We start from the raw sequence: 24793 nt of genomic DNA, 5'->3' as shown, positions 1-24793 counted from the left end.
AAGGAAATGTACTAAACCGATCCTCCCCAAGGATCACCAATGCTAGTTCTGTAAGTAATGTTTGTTCCTCTATACTGTACTGTGCATAAGGGGCACTTTATGTTATAAAACTCCAAACTTTGCTTTTACTGCAAAAACTGAAGTGGTATAAAATCCCATATATCACAGGGAAACGTGAAGTATGACAAATAATTAATGGCTGCTACTGAAATGTGCATTTCATAATCACAATCACAGCCTCCAAACTTTTCTGTATAGCTTTATCACTATTCTAGCTACTAGGATTGTGCACCGTAGAGAACCAAATTATGTGACAATTTCATCTAAATTATGCAACAGGAAAATGCAAATTCTGGTCCACACTCTCTGGTAGTATCTTTATTACACATTTTAGCTAGAAACATTGTTTGCGACATCTGCAAATTATAAAGCATGCAGCAAATAAAATACTGCACCCACAGAACCGCAACACCGTGTTTATAAATGAACGGAGGGTACACAAAACCTAAACATTCTAAGTCCAATCAGTGCACATCATTAGCTGTGCTGTGAAGGAAACAGCTTTCACAAATTACTTACACCAAAATAACGTAATAAAAAAATACATTAAGGGTTACGTGTAATATGGTCCAATAACGCCATCTTGAGGGTCTGGTGACATTTACAAATCCCTTAGCCTACGCCCTCATGTTTTATGATGTCACCTGAACCCCTCCTCGATGGAAATATTCCACTATAAACCTTGGTCGCCACAGGTTCGTTTTAAGGCATGGGAAAAATGAGAAATTGCCCACAGCTCCATCTTTTGAAGAGAGCCATGAGAAGGTGAACTGTCTATCTATTTCACAGATATTATTTCTCTATCTCTATCTATACCTGTCTCCCTCTCTCTGCCTACCTTTACCTCTGACTCTATGTACCCAGTGTTTTCTTAAGGATTTGTGGGGCTCCGGACAAGACACACTTTAGATGTTTTTGTGTGGCCCTATTTCTGAAAGTTTAACATATCCTTCAGTATTTTGTAGCATCACGTGGACATTAATTAGCAGGCAATGGTTAATAAAACTCAAAATTCCTCTGAACATGGGCCTCCCAATTATGCCTTGCCCGAGACCCCTAAATTCCTAAAGGTAGCACTGGACACTATGGCCCTTATTACAACCCTGGCGGTAAATCCCGCTTTCCGCCGTGCAGAAGATCTCCAACATACCGTTGCGGCAGTGGAATTCCGCTACAGGTATTACGACTCACAGCACGGAATCTGCCACAATACAGACACCCACACAAGTCCGCCACACCAAAGGTCAGTGATAAACTGGCGATACCAAAACATACACCGTTATGCCAACAGGAATACGCCCACACTATCACGACCCACGAATCAACGTAGCGGTCTTTCAACCGCGGTATTCCATTGGAGGTACACACGCCGCGCTCAAAATACACACACATTTACAATACACAACCACTTTGGACAATTCAAAATACACACACCTGATACACATACACACACCACACCCACACACCCAATCCAATATAAAACACACACACACATCATCCACAAACTCTTACAACCAAAATTCAGAAAGAAGGCCAGAGAGAGAGACTACCTAACACAACACCAGCATCCACAGACACACAACACCATCACACATACAACATCCATGCACCACAAACAACACACACCAACACATCCCCTCACACATCAAAACAGACACCACCTCACACATCACCCACACCACATCATGGCACCTCAAAAACACCCCAGGTTCTCTGAGGAGGAGCTCAGGGTCATGGCGGAGGAAATTGTCCGGTAGAGCCACAGCTATTCGGATCACAGGTGCAGCAGACATCCATTGCAAGGAAGATGGAGCTATGGTGCAGAATTGTCGACAGGGTCAATGCAGTGGGACAGCATCCAAGAACACGGGATGACATCAGGAAGAGGTAGAACGACCTACGGGGGAAGGTACGTTCTGTGGTATCCAGACACCATATTGCTGTACAGAGGACTGGCGGTGGACCCCCACCTCCTCCCCCACAACTAACAACATGGGAGGAGCAAGTTTTGGCGATCATGCATCTTGAGGGCCTCGCAGGAGTAGCAGGAGGACTGGACTCTGGTAAGGCAAATTTTTACTACTTTATCCCCCCCACCCTGCCTGCATGCCATCACATACTCCCACCCTCACCCTCACACCCATCACCCCAACAACCCACAGATACCCCACTAACACAACCCACACATCCCAAAATCAATCCCTGCATGAAACACCAATGCATGGACACCTGTCACCAAAGCATGTCCAGTAGAGAGACTCACTCATGCCCCAAAATCACCAATCACACCAGGGCCACAGCAATAATGCAAGCACAGGAGTAGAGGGTCACTGGCCCATTGCACAAGATGGCACACACAGGTACTATAACTATGCATTTACACCCCAACAGGAGCCCTGCCCAACATCACCGGACAGGAGGTGCCAGACATATCCAGTCCCCCCACAGAAGAGGCTCACAGTGACGACAGTAGCTCTGCACACCTGGATCAAGATGACCAGCCCGGCCCATCAGGGACCTCGGGACAGTCGGTTCCCCTGACACAGTCACAAACCACCACTGAACCTCACCCCTCAGGAAATACCACCAGAGCACCCACCCAGCGGGCCCATCCCTCTGTCCCCAGGACACGTCAATCAGCAGTGTGTCCACCACTACAGGGAACCCAGGCAACCCCACTAACACAGGACGATCAGGGACCTGAGGGCAGTGGGCACACGGTTCAGGGGACAGAGGCACAGGATAACAGGGAAGCTGGGAGGACTGCCGTGCGACAGGGGGAGGACAGGCCCAGGGAACCCACTCTCCACGAGGCACTCTCCAACATCATGAGAGCTTACCACCATTCCCAGGAGACCATGGGCACGGTACTGGCCAAGTTTCAGGAGACCCAGAGGCTGCAGGAGGAACACCACCTGGTGATCAGGGAGGACTTGAAGTCTATCAACACCACCCTGGTCACCATTGCAGGGGTGCTGGCAGACCTTCTCAACACCAGGAGGGACACAGTGGCCCACCAACGGGCCCCTGACACTAGCCTGGACGATGAACAGCCCTCCACCTCCGCCGGCGCTAGTGGGCAGGAGGCACCGCCACAGGAACAACAGGCCACCAGCACCCCACCACCTGCAGATGGAGAACCACCCTGCAAACGGTCCCTGAGATCCAGGAACAAGACAGAGAACATTGGCAAGACCCCCGCCAGGAAATAAGACTCCCCTGAATGTCACCCTTCTGTCCCACTTTGTCACCCTGTCCACCTTAAGCTACCATTGCTCCACTTCCTATGCCCCATTGGACAATGCACCTGTGAAACAAATAGACTGAACTTTGCCATGGACATTCCTCCACCATCACCCCATCCCATTTCACACACCCCTCCACTCATGTGCACAGAAATAAACACAATTCAATCACAAAACAATCTGGAGTCTGTCTGTGCTTTCACAAATGTGTAATTGCAAAACCTCTGGAATATAGCAATGTCAATGTACTTGTTCACATACCAATACAACACAGCTGTAGGCCAGCAGTAAACAGAGCAGAGGGCACAAAGTGGGACCCAGATCTGTGAAATGGAAAGGCAAAGTAACAAGTCAGGGTCCATACACTGAGTGAAAATGACAGACTTCTGCTAGCCCCAACAATAGTATGAGATGTGGGAAGCAGTTACATCTTCTTACCTGTGTCTCACTGGAATTATTGCATGATGATGTTGTTTCGGTTGTCAACATCTTCTTCTTCTGCCTCCTCTTCTTCACTGTCGACAGGCTCCACAGCTGCCACAAGACCAGCATCAGGCCCATCCTCCTGCAGAAAAGGCACCTGGCGTCGCAAAGCCAGGTTGTGCAGCATACAGCAGGCCACGATTATCTGGCACACCTTCTTCGGTGAGCAGTATAGGGAGTCACCTGTCAGATGGAGACACCGGAATCTGGCCTCCAGGAGGCCGAAGGTGCGTTCTATAATCCTCCTAGTACGCCCATGTGCCTCATTGTAGCATTCCTCTGCTCTTGTCCTGGGATTCCTCACTGGGGTCAGTAGCCATGACAAGTTGGGGTAACCAGAGTCACCTGCAAATGTCGAGGGATGACTGTTAGACACACACTAACCCTTAGGGACAACCACATACCCAAACACCTATGTCAACTGTGTTGGGACCTTGGCCTCACCTATTAGCCACACACAGGGCCATATTTATACTTTTTGACGCAAAACTGCGCTAACGCAGTTTTGCGTCAAAAAAATTAGCGCCGGCTAACGCCATTCTGAAGCGCCATGCGGGCGCCGTATTTAATCAATGACGTTAGCCGGTGTTAGCCGCCGGCTCTGCCTGGTGTGCGTGGAAAAAAACGACGTACACCAGGCAGCGCCGGCGTAGGGGGATATGGGGCTTGGGCGTCAAGAAATGGGGCAAGTCAGGTTGAGGCAATTTTTTCGCCTCAACCCGATTTGCGCAATTTTTTCCGACTACCAACCCCCATAGAAATGACTTTAGCAAAGACAGGAGTCATGCCCCCTTGCCCAATGGCCATGCCCAGGGGACTTCTGTCCCCTGGGCATGGTCATTGGGCATAGTGGCATGTAGGGGGGCACAAATCAGGCCCCCCTATGCCACAAAAAACAAAACAAAAAAAAAAAAAAACACTTACCTGAACTTACCTTAATGTCCCTGGGATGGGTCCCTCCAGCCTTGGGTGTCCTCCTGGGGTGGGCAAGGGTGACAGGGGGTGTCCCTGGGGGCATGGGAGGGCACCTCTGGGCTCCTTCGGAACCCACAGGTCCCTTAACGCCTGCTAAAAAACGGCGCAAAAGCGGCCGTACGTCATTTTTTTTGACCCGCCCACTCCCGGGCGTGAATTTTGCCCGGGAGTATAAATCCGACGCAAATGCCTCGGAGTCGATTTTTTAGACGTGAACGCCTACCTTGCATCTCATTAACGCAAAGTAGGTGTCCACGCTAAAAAATTACGCAAACTCCATGGACTTTGGTGCTAGACGCGTCTAACGCCAAAGTATAAATATGGAGTTAGTTTTGCGTCGGAATTGCGTCAAAAAAAACGACGCAAATTCCGGCGCAAACGGAGTATAAATATGCCCCACAGTGCCTCAGGAGTTGCCCCATCACATAAGGGATGCTGCTATTCCTCAAAATGTAAGCGTCATGCACCGAGCCAGGATACTTGGCATTCACATGGGAGATGTAGTGGTCTGCCAAACACACCATCTGCACATTCATCGAATGGTAGCTGTTCCGGTTTCTGTACACCTGTTCATTCCTGCGGGGGGGTACAAATGCCACATGTGTACCATCAATGGCACCAATGATGCTGGGGATATGTCCCAGGGCATAGAAGTCACCTTTCACTGTGGGCAAATTCTCCACTTGAGGGAAAACTATGTAGCTGCGCATGTGCTTCAGCAGGGCAGATAACACTCTGGACAACACGTTAGAGAACATTGGCTGGGACATCCCTGATGCCATGGCCACTGTTGTTTGAAAAGACCCACTGGCCAGGAAATGGAGTACAGACAGAACCTGCACTAGAGGGGGGATTCCTGTGGGATGGCGGATAGCTGAAATCAGGTCTGGCTCCAACTGGGCACACAGTTCCATGATTGTTGCACGATTAGGTCTGTATGTGATTATGATGTGTTTCTCTTCCATTGTCGACAGGTCCACCAGGGGTCTGTACACCGGAGGATGCCGCCATCTCATCACCTGCCCCCGCAGACATGCCCTATGGAGGAGGACAGAGAGCAGAGGGTCATCCAACACTGAGGTATCACAATGTGTTATTTGATGAAACTTTGGTAAATCGCAATGTGCCGGTATCTGTCTGTATTCCCGGCCTAGATAGGTGTGATGCAGTTTTTATCTATCCCATGTGGCCCCCTGAAATGGCGGCTGCCTGACCTGTAAGGTGGGACAGGGGGAAATGAGGTAACTGCGCTGGCGTTGTACACTGTCGCAGTGGGCTTTCGAAGATCACAGCGCAATTCAGCATTGGTTAACATTGGACCCTATGGGTCCCTGGAGCCAATGACGATGTAGGCCGCCGGTGACAGTACGCACCGCCGCGGACGTGACTGCTATTTTCTTACTGTTCACTCACTTGATACCTGAGCTTTGACAGGAGAGGATCTACACTGCAAGTGCTGCTGTGACCTGTGTCTGGAAGCGACGATGGCTACAGTGTCTGGGGAAAGGGCCCCTGCCTTCACTTCGGAGGAGTTGGAGAAACTGGTGGATGGGGTCCTCCCCCAGTACACGCAACTGTACGGTCCTCCAGACAAACAGGTGAGTACACTGTGAGCATGGTGGATGGAGTGTATGGAGTGTCGTGGATGGAAGAGGGTGGGGAGGGGGACAGGCCAGCATGCCAGGATTGTGTGTGTATGTATGGCAGGGCCAGTGTGGGAGGTGTTTGGCAATGCGTGAGATGAAATGTATGGGCTAGAAACATCCATTTTTACTTCACTTTTCCTCTAGGTCAGCGCCCACCAGAAGAAGGGTATTTGGCGTGCCATCGCCAAGGACGTCCGGACCCTGGGGGTCTACCATAGATGGAGCACCCACTGCCGTAAAAGATGGCAGCAAGAAGACGGCGGAGGCCCAGCTGGGGATGGCCTCCCGACCTGGGAAGCGTGCCCGTCGCACCATGAACCCCTGATGTACCGGATCCTGGCGGTGGCCTATCCGGAGTTGGATGGGCACTTGAGGGCATCACAGCAGCCACAAGGGGGTGAGTACACTCTCATTCAGCTGACTCTGCGCGCATTACGAGGTGTCTGGATGGGGGGGTGGGCTGTGGGTTCCCCTAGGCCAGGGCAAACTTGATAGGCAAGGTCCCTTGTTAGGCAGGCTCTGTGACACCCCAACCCCACTAGTGGTAATAGCCATCTACACCTAGTCAGGCTCCTGTGACTTCCAGGTGTGCAGCAATTGGGCTTAGGCCTCGTACCTCATGGTCATGTGAATTTGCTAGGAACTGTTAGTGCATGGCTTAGTGCAGAGGGCTGCTCCCTGTGTGTTGTGTCCGCCAACGGTAGTGGTGTTGCATGCACTGAACATGTTTTTCTTCTGTCTTCCCCCCATTTTTTGGTTTGTCTCCCTGTTCTTGTGTGCAATAGCATCATCTGGTGGAGGAGCAGTGGCACCGGAGCAGGAGGGAGCTGCAACCCACTTGGCCCTGGAGGGTGAATCAACAGAGTCTGAAGCCACCAGTGGGACGGAGGGCGAGGGGAGCTCCACGACGGGTACAGAAGCATACACCAGTGACAGCGACTCCTCCTCTGATGGGAGCTCCCTTGACGTGGCGGGCACCTCTGTGCCCACCGCATCAACAGGTACAGCCGCCACCCCCCTACCAGTACCACCCTCCCAGCAGCCCCTCAGCGTTTGTCCTGTGCCTGCTCACCCAGGAGGGTGGGCATCTCCTTCGCTTAGGCACCTCAGCCCCTGCCCCAGTCAGCACGGCTTCCCTCAGTGAGGAGGCTATTGACCTCCTGAGATCCCTCACTGTTGGGCAATCTATCATTTTGAATGCCATCCAGGGTGTTGAGAGGCATTTGCAACAAACAAATGCATAACTGGAGGGCATTCATTCTGGCCAGGCGGCCCAACAGAGAGCATTTCAGGCTCTGGCCTCAGCACTGATGGCAGCCATTGTCCCTGTATCCAGCCTGCCCCCTCCAACTTCCTCCACCCAGACCTAATCCCCTGTACCGCAGCCTATCCCGTGCACACCATCAGACCAGCATGCACACTTATCAACACACAAGAGTGGACATGGCAAACGTAAGCACCACACATCCCACAAGCACTCACACAAGCACCATACCCATGCAGACACAGCAACATCCACTGCCTCCACTGTGTCCCCCTCCTCCACGTCCTCCTCCTCCCTCCCTGTCTCATCTCCACTCACACGTGCATGCACTACATCCTCAGCCACTACCTCCATCACCAGCACGCCCATCACCACACACCGCTCACATGCACTCACCACCCCACTACCATTCACAAATCCCCTGTGTCCTCTCCCAGTGTGTCTCTGAGCCCTCCTCCCAAAGTACACAAACGCAGGCACACACCCACCCAACAGCCATCCACCTCACAACAGCCTCCGGCCCATGCACCTTCACCCAAATTCAGCAAACGTACACCTCCTACAACCACTTCCTCTTCCTCCACTCCCAAACCCCCTCCATCTTCCTGTCCCAGTGTGTCTAAAAAACTTTTCCTGGCAAACTTTGACCTCTTCCCTTCATCTCACCCCGTCCTTCCCCTAGGGCCAGGCTTTCCAGGTCCCAGCCCAGCACCTCAGCCACCAAATCCCCAGGCACAGTGGTGCCAGCAACTGCGGGGTCATCGAGTGCACCACCCATCAGTGCTGCCAGTGTGCCACGTAGTGAGGGCAAGGACATTCCACCACCTGCCAAGGTGAAGAAGGTGCCCACATCCCGGAGGGAGAAGCCGCACCTACCAGCCACCAAGGGCTCCGCCAAAACAAAAGGGGACAGTGGCAAGACACCTGCGGCACCATCAAAGGTGGGCAAGGGACAAAAGCAGAAGAGCAGGTCAGGACAGGGCATGGTGGCACCGACTGAGGGACTAATGTCACCCCTTCTGTCCACGACTACACCAACCTGTACGGTGGCGAACACCGCAACCTGCCCCGCCACCAGCACCGCCACCTGCACCGCCACCAGCACTGCCACCTGCACCACCACCAGCCCCACCACCTGCACAGCCACCTGCACCGGCACGTCTGCAGCCTCAGCAACAGTCCCCAGCATCTTCCCCAGTGAGCAGCCGTCCGAGGCTGCAGGTGATGTCCTGCTGTGTCCCTCAACAGGTGCTGACACATGCACCACCGCCAGCACCGCTGCCACAGACACCGCCGCAAGCACTGCCACCAGCCCCGCGACGTGCTCGGACAGTGGCACCACTGCTGACATGGCTACCATCCCCAGTGGTCAGCCGTCCGAGGCTGGAGGAGACTTCCTGGACCCTGCCCAGCTTCCATGAGGCATGACTTCCATCACTGTTTGCACCTCCAGGTGGAAGGCGAAGCCACAGAAGTATGGGGTATATCTCTGCCTCCATGGCGTATCATGCTACCTGTTCCTAGGCAATCTCGTGGCACACACACCCAGGTGAGGAATGGGACCGGCCACACTGCATGTGGAGCACTCTGAGCACAAGGCCCCCTCCAGAACCAGTGGAGAATCACATCCACTACCTCAGTCCTTGGCAGGATGAAGCACTCTGGGCACAAGGCCCCCTCCAGAACCAGAACCACTGGAGAAAGGCATCCACTACCTCAATCCTCGGCAGGATGAAGCACTCTGGGCACAATGCCCCCTCCAGAACCAGTGGAGAAAGGCATCCACTACCTCAGTCCTTGGCAGGATGAAGCACTCTGGGCACAATGCCCCCTCCAGAACTAGTGGGGAAAGGCATCCACTACCTCAGTCCTTGGCAGGACGAAGCACTCTGGGCACAAAGCCCCCTCCAGAGCTAGTGGAGAAAGGCATCCACTACCTCAGTCCTGGGCAGGATGAAGCACTCTGGGCACAAGGCCCCCTCCAGAACCAGTGGAAAATGACATCCACTACTTCAGTCCTTGGCAGGATGAAGCACTCTGGGCACAAGGCCCCCTCCAGAAACAGTGGAGACTGTTATCCACTTGAGAGACTGTGGCTTTGAACTCCCCAGGGTAAAGCAGTGGGCAAACCACCCACTGGAAAGACTTGAGAGACTATGGCTTTGCACTCCCCAGGATACAGCAGTGGGCAAACCACCCACTGGAAAGACTTGAGAGACTGTGGCTTTGCACTCCCCAGGATAGAGCAGTGGGCAAACCACCCACTGGAAAGACTTGAGAGACTGTGGCTTTGCACTCCCCAGGATACAGCAATGGGCATGGAGCCCCCCGTGCAGCAGTGGCGTTGTGCGTTCATCAGGCTGAGGTGCCCCCTTTCCCTCCCCCCTGAGGTGCCTGTTTATTTTCAATCTGATGCCCCTGCATTGTTCTCTCCGTTTCGAGTCAGGTATCTTGTGTGGGCTTCGCCCATGCATTTTGGGACCACTGGTCCACGGACAATGATTGGTACACTATCCGGACTTGTGTAGTTGGTGTACATATTTGTATATACTGAATTTTGAACTTTCACTATCAGATTTTTCATGATGACAATCGATACAATCGTTTAATTTTGTCCTTGCATTCTTCCAGGGGGTGGGTGGGTGTACATGTAATGTTGCTGCATGTATTTGTGTGTATGGTGTTGTGTGTGAGGGTGGGGGTATTGTGTGTTGCGTGTGTGTGTCACTCTCTTTTCCCTCCCCCATCCCCTGTGTTGTAGGTGCAGTACTCACCGTGGTCGTCGACGGTGTCTGTCCTGCTCCTGATAGAGCAGGAGGAAGACCAGCATGGGCAGGACCTGTAGTTCGGGCTCCATGGCATCCTAGTTCCTCGTTGGGAGTCGAGAGGTGAGTGGTTTCCCTTCTGTGTTCTGTTTCTGCCGTGCTTTTGATAGCGTTGGTTCCGCACCGGAAAAGGTGGCGGATTGGCCTATTGTTATACGGTGGGCGGTACTTTGTCCTCCGCCTGTCTGTTGGTGGTTACCGCCACAGTGTTTGTTTCTACCACCTTGGCGGAGTGTTAAAGTGGCTGTCTATGTTGGCGGTTTCTGCCATGGTCGTGATTCAATTTTTTTTCTGCCGGCCTGTTGGCGGGATTATCGCTGCCTTACCACCGTCCGCCAGGGTTGTAATGAGGGCCTATGTGTCACTTACTATCTATATGTGTATAACAATTTTGTCTGAAAATAGTTAACAATTAGCTACGGTTTAGTGAACTCAAAACCAGCATTCATTCCATTCCATAACAAGTGAATGCCAGGGCTTTTTACACAATGATCTCTGTCCATTATCCATATATTCATTTTATCTCTATATCCATCTAGATTTGTTTAGGAACCACAACTTACCTTCAACTATGTTTTTACCGACTATATCTACGTATTGAAAAACACAGCTGAAATTAACTTATGCTTCCAAAGTAAAACCTAAAAATCACTGGAATGCAACTTCAGCTCAAATAATAAATTCGTAAAAGCAATTATGAGGCAGAACAGTGACGTGAAGAGACCCCTGCCTCAAATGTGATAGTGGAAGTATGAGGACGACACCCACGATGGTCTTGTCCTTTTGCATCTTTTCCCACACTGCCCTTCTATTGGAGTTTCGCAACTCAGTAACTCTCGGCCATTACTGAGGTGCCAAAATTGTGTCCTGTTGGTTGCCATGAACAGTTGCACCCTTGTTGCTATACCAAATGTGCATAAATATTAACCTCTTGACTCAAAATGTGGGGAAAGTGGACGAGCCAGCAAATTAGCTTTGAAAGCCGAGCTACAGTCGAGCCGCGGTGTTGCTGTGCTCTACCACCCTGTGCACGAGCCAAGCTATGAAAGTATTTAGCCAGTAATTCATACAGAACATCTTGCATACACGTGATAAAGTTTCACTTTACTAAATCTGATTATATCACTGCATCAAGAGTCATTTATTAAAAGTCACAGTTAATAAACATTCTTACCCCTTACCCTTTGACAACAAAGCCATGGGTGGACTAAGGGGCAAGTCACTGGTCATGTGTATGCCATAATATGGGGCCTAGATTCTTGGATGGAGCAACATTATAATCTACTAAATCAAACACAGGAAGTTTTTGTACAGTGCACATCCTAAACTTGCATATTTGATGGTGGTGTGGTTTCATACGTGGTAATTGAAAAAGGAGGCTCGGTAAAATAAAATATTTGTCAAGGATCACACAATTCTATGAAGCAGGGAAGCCACGATTGATCCTAGTTTTCTAGTTCCACTTTGTACAGTTTAGCCATTCGAAGAGTAGTTATTTTTCCTGCCCGTTTCACATCAAAGGTACTGCTGTGCCTATAATTCCTGCCGCAAGAGAGTGGAGCGTAAATGGCAGGTAGAAGCCACAAGAAATCTCAGCTTGTTATGGGCTTCAAGATCCAAGAGGACCTCGAACTGAGCTGGAGCCTGTCATAAGGCTGGAGCCTGGCTCAAGCTTTAAGGGGCATAATTGCAATGCCCTAGCGCCACCTTGCGGCACATTAACATAATTATTTCTGACGTTAATGTGGTTCAACAAGGCCAAAATCCCCACTTCGTATTTACAAAGTGATGCAGTGCATGATTGCGCTACTCTGTAACCCTTTGCGCTACATTATGCCTGCACCAGACATAATGTATGCAAAGGGGGCGTTACCCCGTTAGGGGAGCCAGAAAAATGGTGTAAGGAAATCTATGAGATTTCTTTGCACCATTTTTTACTGGACTTTTAACGCCTGCTCAAGAGCTCCCAATATTTTGGCGCTACTCCTGCAGAGTACATCAATAGCGTGATGTAAAATGACGCTATTGCCCCCTACCCTGCGTCATGATGCACTGTATTTTAAGTATGGCGCAAACATGGTGGCGGTAGGGGGGTGCTAAGGGGCGCAGGGAATGTGGCGCTGCACTCAGTGCAGTGCCACTTTCCATAAACCTGCCCCTTAGTGGCTTGCCCAGCCCTGTGTTTATGAAACTGATCCCATTAAGGTGAATGGCTAATGAAAGCTTTTTTGGAGGGTGACTTATGTTTGAAAAGCAAGTTAGAATCTAAGAGGCATTTTATTTGTCAGGTGGGACAACAGAAGCTAGAAAAGGTTGACACCTGCCAAATGCAGGTGAGTACCCCAGGGTGCACAATACTGGCACGCCTGTTCCGATGTGTGATTTTTAAACTTACAGAAAAGGAGCATCAAACTTGTACCATACTTTTCTATCATGGTATCGGCTAGAGTTCCACACTATTGCAGAAGAGGGTGGTGTGATACCATGGTTTTCTCTTTTCTAGCTCACAGTGATTTAGCATGACTCGTTGAGGTTTTTAACTTTCATGGCTCTTGACGATTTTTGTATCCCTAGCCCTCCCTCATTCAAAGTTGAATAGTAAGAGCTCAATTAATACCACACCTGGATGAGTTACAAAGATGATATATATATTACCTAGTGGCTAGTTAGAACCTATTTTCTATAGAAAAAGTTACTTTTTGCTTGCCTATATCTTTGGCGCTGCTTGACGAATCTTCACAAAATTTTCTAAAACAATTTGACAGTCACGTGAGCTGCTGTCTGAAAAGTTTAGGGGTGTTCCGTCAAGTAGGGTGAGCCAAGTCCCGGGGGCAGTATGTAAGTGCAGGGTCCCCCTCCCGCTGCCCCGGGGACTGCCCCTCCCCTGGGCATTAATGAAAGTAAATGTGGGAAGGCCGCCTGGTTCTCCTGCAACCCCGGGGACCACTACCTCCCCCAGATTTAAATGTCATTGTGTGCCAGGGAGGGGTGGGCCGACTCCCCCCTACAGTCCAGGGGACCATTAACTCCCTGGGGCATTTATCTCTTGTGCGGGGGGCCACATGGCTCCCACGCCAAAGGGGATCATCTCCTCCCTGGGGTTAAAATCATTACTGATGGGGGAACACAGCCCTGTGGACCATCACCTCCCAGGGGCTTTGTAAATATTCAATGTGGTTGGCAGTAGGTAATTTAGTTGGGACCATGTTTCTATAGACAAAGCATTTTTTTACTTGCCTATATCTTTGGCACTGTTTTATGAATCTTCGTGAAATATAACCAAAAAAAGTGCCCCGGTGATTCTTGTTCTGCCCAAAAAAGTTGTGTTTCCCATGCTAATTCCCATATGACCTCTGAACAAGGCTACAGCCTGAACTACTGTGTTGACTTACACCAAATGTGGCAGAAAACTAACTGTTGGTATGCAGATTACTCTTTCACTTAATTGGTGTAAATCTGTTCAGTAGTTTTTGAGAAATTCAAAGAAATCCACATTTGTATTTTGCAAATTATGACAAGCTTGTGAAGGGAAATGCACATCTCTGATTGGCTGCCAACACTTCAAACCAGGAAGCGTTGGCAGCCATCTTGGGACTCAGCTTCAGCCCAGTCTCACTAAAAAATGTGAAAAAAAGGAAAAGGGGCCAGGGTAGGGACACCCTGAACACTTAGCTCTGGTGGTGGGGTACCAGAGTGACCCTGCCAGGGCTAAAAAGCTTTCTTGAAAAAATGTTGCCGCAAATTTGCAAAATTCATGAATTCACAGCAAAAAAAAAAAAAAAAAAACAAGTGCAGGCTCCTGCGCCTGTTTCTGTGAGGACCCCGTGTGGGCCAGGTCCCAGGGGCATTTACATTCACCCCCAACAGCCCTTGGGACCACTACCTCCCCGGGGTTTTAAACAATTGCAACGGGGAGCCCCCCACAGCCCCCGGGACCACCACCCTCACTGGGGCTCTAAATCAATATAATGCCCTCAGCCCCGGGGACCATCACCTCCCCGAGGCATTTCTCCAATTGTGTGTGAGGGGGGCCATGCGACCCCCGCAGCCCCAGGGATCACCACCTCACCAGGGCAAATATTAAAAAATAGAAAGGGGCTACCTCACTGAGGCTCATTTCATGGGCGGGGGCCATCCGGCCCCCCTCGAGATGCCACAGATGGCCCTGGGGACTGCCCCCTCGCATGGATGGCTCCTGGTATGTCCCGGGGTGCCCACCCGCAGGACTTACCTGTTTGCTGTGGCTTGGCTGCAGCTTTGACAGCTGCTGCCAATCCACAACAAACACTGCTCACAGCAAGGGAGAGCTGTCAAACAGCTCTCCCTCGCTGCAAGCAGATGTTTCATTTGTATCCTTGCCTGCAAAGATGTAGGCAGGGAGACAGAGGAAACTGCTCTCATAGAGAGGGAGCTTTAGCAGCTCCCACTCTGTGACAGCAATGCTGTCTCCTGTAGGAGATGGGGAGCTAACTGGGACCATGGGGGCCTTCAGGCTCCTCTCACGGTCTCCAACATTGTGAGTAGGTGCCTTGGTGGGCACCCAGTTCACATGGCTGGGCCCTGGGGGATGGGTAGGGAGGCCATTTGGCACCCTTCCCCAAAACTATATAATTAGGCTGGGCCCCAGGGAATGGGGTCCCCGTGGCCGAGATCAGCCCTGGGGAGTGGGGCTGCATGGCCTCCCTCCCACCCAAAAAATTTAGGCCAGGTCTCGAGGATGGGGTCCCTGGGGCTGAGATTGGCCTGGAGAGGGGGCCAAACAGACCCTCTCCCGCCCAAAACAATTACATGTTTAGGCCAAGCCAAGGGGGTTGGGATCCCCAGGGCCAAGATCTGCCTGGGGGGGGACACACAGCCCCCCCCCAAAAAATTAAATATTTATGCTGGGTACCGGGGGATGGGGTCCGGGGAGCCGATATTGGCCTGAGCGGGGGGCATCATGTGAGGTTGGGTTGTTAGAGCAGGGCCGAAGTCCATGTGCCGCACAGGGTTAGGTGGTTATAGGGGTTGGCTGCAGGCCAGGCCCTGCCCACAACCCCTGCTGCACATGGATGAAGGCATGGATGAAGTCCTGCGGGAGTGAGGCTCCTGAAGGAGTGAGTTCTCTGATTGCTTGGCTGCATCATGAATGAGTTCTCCGATTGGCTGGCTGCAGCGTGAACAAAAATGTTCTGGCATCCATTACAGGACTCTGGAGACTTAGGGGCTCATTACGAGTGTGGTGGTCGGATGAGCTCACCAGTGAAACACCAGGCTGACCAGTGAAATATCGCATTACGGCGTTCACGCCGGTCAGCATGGTGGAAACAATGCTACGGTATTGGTCTCAGCCTCCCTCCCTAAAAGAAATAAAGGCCGCAGGGGATGTGGTTTCCCAGTCCATAAAGTGTTGAGGAGGGGGCCGCGCTCTCCCCTCCCCATAAAAAAGAAAACACCGCTAGGGAAAGGGGTCCCCAGGGCCTGTTAAGGCTCAGGGTGGACTACACCCCCTACCAAATGATTAGAAAAAAGGATTTACCTGCGCACTGGCAGACAAAAATGAATAATAAATGACCAGCAGGAGTTGCTCATTTATTATTCACTACTTCTTGAAGGAGCACCCCATAATGCCCTGTGTGGGCTTCTTTGTTTACATTTTCTTGAGCTTGGTAGTACCCATAGAATAGGGAGTGGCACCAGCAACCTTTTTTAATGTTGCATGTAGTGAAGCGGTCCCCCAGTAACATTTTATGAAACAGTAGGTCTTCTTGGTCATTAGAACCATGACCGTAGGAGAGCTTATCATACTTATTTAACCACTCCTAGCTGGAGCTCGATGCTCTTAAGCTGGATTGCAAAATCCTCTTTTCGTTATTTTTATGTTTGCATCTGTGGGCTGAAAAATGTTAAAAGAACAACTCCAAGACATGTTGGTTTCATTAAAAAAAAAAAGCCTCTATGTCTCTTAGGTTTTCTTTTAACATTTTTTATCCCACTCAATGGAATAATAAAACTGTGTTAAGAGACATGTTGTTTTGTTTTATGAAAACTTTATTGAACATTTTCTAATAATCATTATTATTAAATATTTCATCGTGTGAATTACTGAAATATACATTTGATTAAAATATTGGTGATTTTGGGAGAAAGGTAATAGATATGATTTATATATATTGATATGTTCACCCCTTGATAAAGCCAGTAGGACCACCTTTATATTTTGTCGTTGTGACTCTTTGATAATTAATCGGTCCGAGTACAGCCGAGATCTGAGAGATCAACCCCGTGCTGCACAAGCCTTCGGCCATGTGTGGCACAGGATTGAGTTTACTTATGGTCAAAAGATATTTCTTTACTTTTAAAAAACTCACTGAAAAAGCACAATGTTTAAAGTGACGTTATTGTTAGGAATTGTAATTATTTGTTACTTTACATTAGAATTTCACTGAAAAATCAAAGGCTGAATTAATACTATAGCAAGGTGATCATTTCAGTGACACCATAAAGTTTTAAACTAAAACTAAAAAAAAATGCAGAATTTAACCAATTACAGTTATCTAAAGTAACTATAACTCATGCCCTAAGGTAGCGGTAACTCATGACCTCCCCACGCACTGCTAATTACCTCACATATTGCATCACTCATGACATGGTCCATAACATCATTTAATAACATGACTGTAACTTCTGAAATTACAGTATTGATGACAAGACTGTAAATGGTGGGAGTGTGAGTTATAGTTACCTGAGGGCAAAAGTTATCAGAGAACGCACCCTCTAGAATATGGGTTTCCTTATAAAGGTATGGGAATTGAGAAAATAGTCTAGCCTCGACTGGGTGCCACGAATAAGGAAACAATAGGTATACTCCTTCTCGGTTGGGAAGAAAAGGCTGCAGATGTCAAGCAGTCTGTGACATGACTGTATGTCAGGTCAGATCGCCCTGTCCATGCTGTTGGTCCTGTTTATCAGGCCATTGCAATCCAGCACCGCATCCTCAGCCTGGTTCCAGTCTCCCTCAAGAAATGTGGCCGTGGTGCCTGTAGGAAACTGTTTTTTTATATGGTATATCAAAATGAGGTATACCGTGCAAAGAGTCCAGGGGTTCCCTTACCAGTGGACAGGGGCTTGATCTAGCAATCTCTAGGTGCTCTTTTATGAGCTAGTGTGGTCGACCAGCCTTAGGCTTATCAGAGAGGAGTGAGAGACATTTAATACCCTTGGGGGTCAGACATGTGTCTTGCGGTGGCAGGCTCGTTGGAACTAGTCAACCAGGACACATGTACATGGTAGGTTTCTCAGGGGGCACCTCTAAGGTGACCTCTGGGTGCATTTATTAATAAATCCATCCCTGGCATCAGTGAGAGTTTAATATTACAAGATGTTTAATACCAAACATCCCTAGTTTCAGTGAAGCCATCATGCAACTGAGTAACTCATATTGACCAGTGTCCAGCACATGTACTTGAAATTGCTTCCCTGTTCACTCACTATGCCTAAGAATCGACAGAAACATAGCAGGGGCATATGAGCCCTTGCAGATATCTCCTCACATGTTACATAATGCACCATTCATTAGGACTGTAAGGCCTGCTGTAGGGGTGACTTACATATGGTGCACGCAGTGTTAGGGGACAGGGCACACAGGATGAGTGCCATGTTGTGTTTTAAATTTTAGCTGCACCAAGAAACACAGCCTGCAATGGCAGTCTGCATGTGCTAGGTGAGGGGGTCCCTGGGGGTGGCACAATAGATGCTGTATTGCTTGGAGACCCTCTTTGGTACCCATGCCCTAGGTACCAGGTGTACCATTTACTAGGGACTTACAGGGGTACTAAAGGTACTGCCAAACGGGTAACAATTGCACAGTTTTAGGAAAAGAGATCTGCCACTGAGGAACTGGGCAGCAGGAACACAGTGCACTTTCAGTCATAATTGCATCAATTAGAGGGCATGGGGGTGACCATGTAAAAAAGGAGCACTTTCGTACAGAGCCCAATTCTTGGAGAATGCAATTGAGGTGTAGGAGGAAATTTGCAATCATCCCCACTGGGGCATAAATTGAGCTAGCACACAGAACTTTGTGGAGTATTCTAAGTTGGACAAATACATATCAGGATCAGTCCATGTCTTGAGTATTTTGCAGGAAAGCATTTTGCATAGCAGGTTAATTACTCTACATTTAAGGGGTGTGCGCATGGCACTGGTGGTAGTTTGGAATGAATGACTACTGTGTATGACCCTGCCCATCCAGTCACATCGACATTTGCCTGATTCAAGGCTGTAGAGGTGGGTTTCCTGTAAAAGGACAATGACTACAAGATTAGGGTTGAATTTTGTCAGCAACTGTTTGTGTTTGATGTAATGGGTGAGGCCTGTGATGTTCCTTGAGACGAAGGACGTCAACGCCATGGAGTACAGTTGGTGGGGACGGTAGTTTTGGGCACTGTCTTATTTTGAAAGCTTATAATGGTATATTCTTTTTGAATACTTCTCTTTCATAGATGCTTTTCAAATTCAAGCAGCAACCAGAACTGAACTTTTAATCTGCCACCCCAGACACCTGTATAGGCCAGCAAGAGATAAAGGGCGGACCATGTATAATCTCATTGTTTCCAAGGATGGGTATTGAAATATAGATATTGTTTCAACAAAGACAGTATAAGATATTATGCATACCCACAAGTTGTTTCAGTCCCACAGCCTTCACCTGTGACTGAGCATAGTGTTAGCTGTAGCCCTGATCAGTGTCTATGGAAGAGGCCAAGGGGGATGTGATTTTGATTTAAATACAATGTATAAGATCACTCCCACTTGGAAAGCATGGCTAGTATTTTACAATCATTTAAATGCATTGCTTGGACTGAAAGTCAAGCAGGACCAGCATTTTAATCAGATGAAAAGACTTCACGTAAACATTTAAAAGTTAAGGTATGTGAGTCAGCCAGTGACCCGGGTGAAAAAAGATTGAGGTGAAAGGAATATGGTGGGTTGGCCTACAGAGGTGCTGATTTAGTAACTGATCCAGGGACAAGGGCATCAAGGCTGAATTGTCTGCTTGAATATTTGTACTTGTTAAGAGCTACGAAGTCTGCATGTACCTTGTCAAAAATATAATGAATAATGATCCTACTTAAACAGACCCTTCCAGGACATGGCAGCTTGATTTGGCTAATTTTGCAGTCACAGAACAAGAAAAGTGCAGCCAAAAAAAAAGCAACATTTACTGTATTTTTGCAGCAAGAACAATATGTGCATGTCAAAACAATACAGTTGCCAGCCAGCTAACCAGCACTATTCTGCGAGTATGGCTGGGGGCACAAGATGTCGGATGCCAGAGAGAGTGCAGAAAAAAGTTTAAAATGTTCCTCTCTCTTTGGCACCATCCTTACACATTGTTTTCCATCGTGACACACAAGCTGCTGGGGTAAGCTGTTAATGTGCCTTCCTGCACCCTCATTCCATTTTAATGTAATGCTACTGTAATGACCCCCTGCAAGAGCCTGTGTTTCATGGTGCTTGGTGATGCAGGATGTTTGAGGGAGTGAGTAGACTGGTCAAAGAAGAGGGGTGGGGAAACCTAATGGCCACTGCGGAGGAGAGGTGAAGGCCAGAAAATAGGAGGAGGACTTCCAAGGACAGGTAGATGGGGGAGGGCAGAATGGCGCCTGCAGAGTTGGTGACTGGGGACCAGGAGAAAACCGTTCATCTTCTTCTTTTGCAAGCCGATAACATTTGTTTTGAGGTACTTGAAAACAGGCTCTGCCCCTACAAAAGCTCCAAGTGGTTTTCTAAAGCAGGAGAGTGGGAATGAAAACACCCCTCTCTTTATAATAAATGGAGGAAAATATAAGCCTGAAAGCGTTTAAGGTGGCTTTTGTAAAAAGAAACTAATTGTGAATTCACAAAATTCTGGTTGCTGTGCTTAAAGGTGAAGTATAGGTGGTATGTAAGGCAGCAAAACCTTGGGCCACCCTGGTCTCAACTATTGTCATAGGTAGGGAGCTGGCCTGGCAGTTCGGGCCAGACTGTTCTCATGGGGAACAGGGTCAAGCCTGATTTGCATATGTCTGGTTCCAAGCTGGGATGGCAAGTTGAGCAAAATAATGATGGATTAAACCCAGATCTGTGACTGGGGGATGAGAGTTTGAAAAGTTTCAGCATTCCGTCTATCATCCTTTTGTGTTGCTAAAGTTGCCCATAGTATGAAGGGTATGCCCAGGCATGGGCCCCGTGCTCACTGTGCCACTGGATTCAAGCTAGCCTGGCTGATAAAGGGGGATACCCTTAAACCAGTCCCAGGATGCTTGTTTCCTTTCCAGGGAGGACCTGGCCTGGCAGTTCGGGCTGGACTGTTTGAATGGGGAACAGAGTCAACACTGGTTTGCATATGGCTGGTTCCAAACTGGGATGGCATGGTGAGCAAAAGAACAATAGATTTAACCCAGATCTGTGGCTGGGGGTGAGTGTTTGAAAACGTTTCAGCACTCTGTCAATCATCCTTTTGTGTTGCTATAGGTAGGGATTTAACCTGGAGTTTTCCACAGATATTTTATGAGCTCTAGTTTATAAGGTAGCTCCAGAGCTTGCGCTTGGTTCAGCCAGTCTATCCCCTAAATGCACCCAGAACTGTGCAACTAAGAGTACGATAAATTTAGTGACTCAAGGAACCTTTGTTCCATAAGTTCTTTAGCCCCTTCAATCCATGACCCCCACCATCTATTCATCTCTGTTTTTGCTGCTGTGTGCCTCCACTTAGAGGCAGAGAAAATTCAGACTGAAGGGAACCAGACCTGTTGGTATAGGTGGGGCAGAGGTGAGGTGGGGAGGTGCTTATGTCATGGTGATGTAAGCTATTTCTCTGAGCTTGAATGCATCTCCAACAGCTTTGCCCTTATTCTGAACCCATTTTGTAGCACCAGTACGTGGATTGTGATTGGGACTCTCCCCAGAAGTCCTGGCCTCCTTTCTGTGACAGCTGGACTCACATCAGAGCGCCAGTGGACACAGAGATGCCGGAATTGGGAAGTTGTGGCTTACTCAAGATGGCAGGTGCCACTTGCTCCCCTCGATCTGCTTAGGAATCAGGTGTCCTATTCACAAGCTACACAAATGGCTAGGGAGCAGATGATCAGATCTGCAGGGCAAGCAGTCCCTTTGAAGCACTGTCGGCCACATCATTAGGGAAAGGGGGCCCACAAAAGGATTTCAGGGGTGCTGGTTGCTGTGGTAGAGTGCGTCTGATTCAAAGCTCCCACATGACTGCTCCCAACCCTGCAGGTTTATGGCCTGCTTGTTATGCATTGCCTGGAATAAAGAGGTCCTGGGGTGCATCACTGGCTGATTTTGCTGAGTGAGGTGCCTCAGGCCCTGGCCTTTGGACTGTGGATAATGACCTTGTGTGCTGTGTGTAAACACTGGGGTGGGCTTCTTCCACTGTTTTGTTCTTGCCGTCCCGCACCCAACTCATATCACCTGCTAGCAATACAGTGTGGGCCATCGAGCCGAACTGCACACACCACTTTATAACTACCTTGAAAGGTGAAACTAAATTCTTCTCTGCACCATTTGGGTCACCCACCTGGACACAGTGCCATTCCTCCACTCTATGAAATGTGGCGCAGTTGGGACACACAACTGTCTTTTAAATGGGTGTGCACTAGAGCACAGGGGCCACCACTCCAACTGCCTGTGAAAGTGCGTCTCCTTACACTTCCCATGACATCGCCCATTGGTGCACCTGGTAGGCACGCCTTCCTCCCCTCTGAGGTGGGATGCTTTTATTGGATGACTATCGGTGTAAATGAGTAATTGCTCATACTTATCACAAAATAGCTCTTAATTATGCATAAATATGCAAGATGTTTAATCCAGCAGCTAGCCCTATTTCATAGTGCAAAGTGCATCCTTGCATCCAAAATCATCCGAAGATACCTGCTTACCTGCAGAAAAATATCACTAAATGCTACAGGACACAAACCGCAATAGCCAGCAGCTGCTTGTTACTGCAACTACCCTGGCTACTCCTTATTTAATGCAATTTCACCCAGGCATAAATTAAACTAACACTACAAAAAGGCCCACAAAATGGGGTTATTTACTACACCACAAAGTATGAAATCTGATGATACTCTACCAGATTTGCCAAAGACAATCTGAAAACAGAAGCAGAAAAGATACATACAACTACCTTTTACTGTGAGTAAAACATTTACTTAAACTTACTCATAAATGAGTTAATTAAAAACCTAAAATAATAACTACTAAAACACTCTGCCTCTTTAGTCTCTTAAACTGTAAATACTAAAAAGAAATTACTACACCACTGGTTCCCAACCTTTTGACTTCTGTGGTCCCTCACTTTATCATTACTGGGACCTGGAGTCCCCAACTGAATTATTACTGGAATCAGAGAACCCCCACTGAGTCATTACTGGAAGCCGGGGAGCCAGGCCTAACCATTGTTGATGATTTGAACTACTGTACAATACACAAAAAATACAGAAACAAGCATTCCATCAAACACATACACAAATGATAACCAATTTTATTTAATTTGCAAACCAATACAATACAAAATGTAATTTTAATAGGAAGGTTGAAGCTTTTTAAATTCAATTGATGCCACACATCGTCCACAATCTATATTCTGTTTGATGCACATGCACTTCTCTCATGAATCAATCTGAGGATACTAATTTAATTTTTAGTCTCCAATTTCAAATTCCTTGACATTTACAGTATGTTTTAACATTTTCAATTGTACATTTAGCCACTTTATGTACATAAACTTTATTAATCTGTTAATATTAGTTCACTTTCTAAGCAGTCACGGACCCCCTGAAGCGGCTTCGCGGACCCCCAGGGGTCCACCGACCATAGGTTGAGAACCACTGTACTACACCACTGAGGAACAGTTAATGTACCGAAAAAGTACAGCAATCATATACCTGGAAAAGAACACACACAAAAAGTAAGCAAATAAATCTATTTCTAAGACCAACTCACTCTAAAACACCAAAAATAAAATTAAAATGACTTAGCCTCCACAAGCTACCAACAAACAAATGTTTAAAATAAAACTAATGGACTACTTTGAAGACACTTAGGGTGGCAGACTGCGCCATTCTGGACAAAGATGCCCACCCAAATTCCAAATGCCACGGTGGAATGTCTCAAACAGCGTAATAAACAAATCAGTCAAAAACTACACCTAACATAGCAAATGCGTAACATTGATTTGTATATTAATTAGTTTAAAAACAATAAAGTCACCAGCCATAGAGCTCAAAATTACAAATAAAATCAAATTAAATCAACTAAATACAACACATATAATGTAATATTAAAACTACAGATCATATCAAATACACATACATAATAAAGTATAACATTTCTAACCCAAAAAATATAAATACAATTTACTGTTCTATAGCTGTAGATCTTCATCTGTATCCATGTGGTAAAAAATACAATTCACCAAAAAAGGGGAAAATAATTCCAAAAAAGCCCCCAAAAATGCAACAATTAAACAGGTCAAATTTAAAACCAATGAAGCAATCCAAAGTCTTAAGGGACCATCAAAAAACAGAAAAGGTGTAAAAAAAAGAAGAAACCCTCCTAGAAACTTGACAAATGATAGGAAATTTACTAGAAACCAAAATAATTTCAGTTAAAAAATAGCAAAATCCAGACATCCATGTGGTAAACTATTAAAAACATGCAATACCCACTTACAAAAATACAATCTTTAAACATAACATAAACATTACGATTAAACTATACAAAACAAACAATATAACGTGACAAACTCAAGGTCTACCACAGTACACTAGTCAACAAAATAAAACAAACTACAAGTAAACTTTCAAAAAACTAGAAAGCAAGACTATAGCTACCATTTACTAGCACTCCCTACATCCTCTTACCCACAAAATATTATAAAAACCTTAAAAAAAAAGGTTTTACATGATCTGATGAACAGCAGCACCTTCCTGCAACTCTCTTCAAGGAAACTGAACGAAATGATGATACATTTAGACAACAAAAGTTACGTTTGCGGTTAAAAAAGAATGTCTGCTAAATAAAACTAAAAAATACTATTTCCTGATAGAAAACAATGGGGATTTAAATGGAAAAAGTTTTTAAAATGTTTCAGAAGTACAAAAATATTTAATTAATGTAAGACATACTAATAAAAGTTATATGAAAATATGAAACCTTTGTAAATTATAAAATAAATATAAGATATGCTTAAAAAGGATTTAAAAATTGTTAACAAAAATTGATGCGAAACAAGTGCATATGCATACACAC

General features: G+C 47.5%; 1 protein-coding gene across 1 annotated transcript in view; it reads left to right on the top strand.

Moving 5' to 3' along the window:
* LOC138246302 (transmembrane channel-like protein 7) overlaps nt 1–24793 on the top strand; it is a 322663-nt gene that overhangs the window by 117022 nt on the left and 180848 nt on the right. The window lies entirely within an intron of this gene.

This window comes from Pleurodeles waltl, chromosome 7, assembly GCF_031143425.1.
Source record: "Pleurodeles waltl isolate 20211129_DDA chromosome 7, aPleWal1.hap1.20221129, whole genome shotgun sequence".
In the NCBI taxonomy this organism is placed as follows: Eukaryota; Metazoa; Chordata; class Amphibia; order Caudata; family Salamandridae; genus Pleurodeles; species Pleurodeles waltl.
The sequence above is the reverse complement of the archived record's forward strand: the minus strand, read 5'-3'. Positions and strand labels throughout refer to the sequence as shown.